The sequence below is a fragment of the Triturus cristatus genome, chromosome 4_1 (genome assembly GCF_964204655.1).
Source record: "Triturus cristatus chromosome 4_1, aTriCri1.1, whole genome shotgun sequence".
NCBI classification, from domain to species: Eukaryota; Metazoa; Chordata; class Amphibia; order Caudata; family Salamandridae; genus Triturus; species Triturus cristatus.
The window spans coordinates 133738204-133740703 of NC_140585.1; the positions used below are offsets into that span (position 1 = coordinate 133738204).

The 2500-nt window shown below is 39.5% G+C and overlaps 2 non-coding genes across 2 annotated transcripts; both read right to left on the bottom strand.

The window, feature by feature from the left end:
* Positions 1-195: 195 nt before the first annotated feature.
* TRNAR-CCU (transfer RNA arginine (anticodon CCU)) lies at positions 196-268 on the bottom strand. The gene has a single exon. It is a non-coding gene; the product is annotated as a tRNA-Arg (tRNA).
* Positions 269-2364: 2096 nt separating this feature from the next.
* TRNAR-CCU (transfer RNA arginine (anticodon CCU)) lies at positions 2365-2437 on the bottom strand. The gene has a single exon. It is a non-coding gene; the product is annotated as a tRNA-Arg (tRNA).
* Positions 2438-2500: the final 63 nt, after the last annotated feature.

Below are 2500 nucleotides of genomic sequence, written 5' to 3' on the forward strand. Positions count from 1 at the left end.
GGTCGAAAATGCATCTCACAAAAATAGGCATTTAAAAATCTACTTTGCAGTTTCAGAACACTAACATGACTGTGAAGTGTACACAAGTAAAATGGGACCGTTTCAAAGTACTTAATCCCTCATAAACTTCTGAGAGGAAGCATGTAATAAATCTACCTAATTTTCTGGAAAAGAAAGAGGGAGGATTTTTGTTATCACCTCAGATGGGACTTGAACCCATAATCCCTGACTTAGGAGGCCAGTGCCTTATCCATTAGGCCACTGAGGCACACATGCATAGCTCTTTTCTAGAGGCATTATTTAAATGTATTCTATGGTCAGACACCGGTGTGTGCACACAGGGCATTTCTCACTTCTCTCTATAAGTAAACTTCCCATTTTCATCCTCTTCTATCCCCGACTTTAACGCTCTCTTCTATGCTATAATGGAGACTTTGCAATTTTAGCAAGTGGAGAGAAATTGGAGAACCACTTTCGACTCCACACTTCTTCTTCACTTACTTCTTTTCTCAATATACTGGGCTTAGAAAATGGTATCAAGCCATCCTTATCATCAGTAGGACACGGAAAAAGGCACTAAGTCTCCTAACCACGTTCAACCACACTCTGCAACTTAACCATTGCACTACAAATTAGGCAACGGGGGCATCAGCAAAGGCAGCCAATGTGCCGATCCTTTATACATTTTGTGTAGTACTTTTCTTACTCGGAGGCAAAATCAGCACTTTAACTGCCCAAATCATACAGATTTTACACATGTACCACTCTATGCACACATAGAGTGGTACATGAGTACTACAAGAGTATTGGAAAAGACTTTTTCCACTCTGAATGTAAAGCAGATTGTGTGACCATTGGCCAAAAACGACCACGAAGGGACTCGAACCCTGAATCTTCTGATCCGAAGTCAGACGCCTTATCCATTAGGCCACACTGTCATCCGTCCACCTGAGATGATTTTTATCATGTAGGTGGTATGCATGGATGGAGAACATATTATTGAAAGGTATTCAGGTTTACATCCCATAGTGTTCTTTCAGCTCTTTTTGCTGGAAGCACTTTTTTGGAATCTATATATTGAGAATTTTATGAGTACGATATGCTTTTGTTTTCCTTTTTGCATACAAACCTCTTTCCTCATGAGTTTAAAGCTCATTTGTATGCTCTACATAGCTCTGGACGTTTCCAGACGTGGAGTGAAACTGTTTTGAAAGTAGTACAAATTGCTCCTTCCTGCATATGCTAATTTTTCACACTCACATAGGTTGTATAAGTTTTATGAATCCTGGCTTGACCTATTCAAGTAGCTGAAAGCCTGTCACCACCTCTAGAAACAAGATTCACACCAATCCAATTCATAGGCACACACCTTGCAGTTCTTCTACACACACTTAAGCTAAAAACCCATTCTGTCACGTCAAAATTCTGCAAACCTATTACATATTCAGTGCGTCGGCATAGAAGCACTTTTTAATGCCACTAAAATGCACAAGTAGTTAGACTGAAGATGCAACCTGAATGAGTTTACAGTATGTACTCCAATTTATTAATGATTAGTAATGAGAAAGTGAGGACTACAAGAGTATTGGAAAATACTTTTTCCACTCTGAATGTAAAGCAGATTTTGTGACCATTGGCCAAAAACGACCACGAAGGGACTCGAACCCTCAATCTTCTGATCCGAAGTCAGACGCCTTATCCATTAGGCCACACTGTCATCCGTCCACCTGAGATGATTTTTATCATGTAGGTGGTATGCATGGATGGAGAACATATTATTGAAAGGTATTCAGGTTTACATCCCATAGTGTTCTTTCAGCTCTTTTCGCTGGAAGCACTTTTTTGGAATCTATATATTGAGAATTTTATGAGTACGATATGCTTTTGTTTTCCTTTTTGCATACAAACCTCTTTCCTCATGAGTTTAAAGCTCATTTGTATGCTCTACATAGCTCTGGACGTTTCCAGACGTGGAGTGAAACTGTTTTGAAAGTAGTACAAATTGCTCCTTCCTGCATATGCTAATTTTTCACACTCACATAGGTTGTATAAGTTTTATGAATCCTGGCTTGACCTATTCAAGTAGCTGAAAGCCTGTCACCACCTCTAGAAACAAGATTCACACCAATCCAATTCATATCATTTTTTCCAAAGGAATATGTTCTGGCCGGTCGAAAATGCATCTCACAAAAATAGGCATTTAAAAATCTACTTTGCAGTTTCAGAACACTAACATGACTGTGAAGTGTACACAAGTAAAATGGGACCGTTTCAAAGTACCTAATCCCTCATAAACTTCTGAGAGGAAGCATGTAATAAATCTACCTAATTTTCTGGAAAAGAAAGAGGGAGGATTTTTGTTAGCACCTCAGATGGGACTTGAACCCATAATCCCTGGCTTAGGAGGCCAGTGCCTTATCCATTAGGCCACTGAGGCACACATGCATAGCTCTTTTCTAGAGGCATTATTTAAATGTATTCTATGGTCAGACACCGGTGT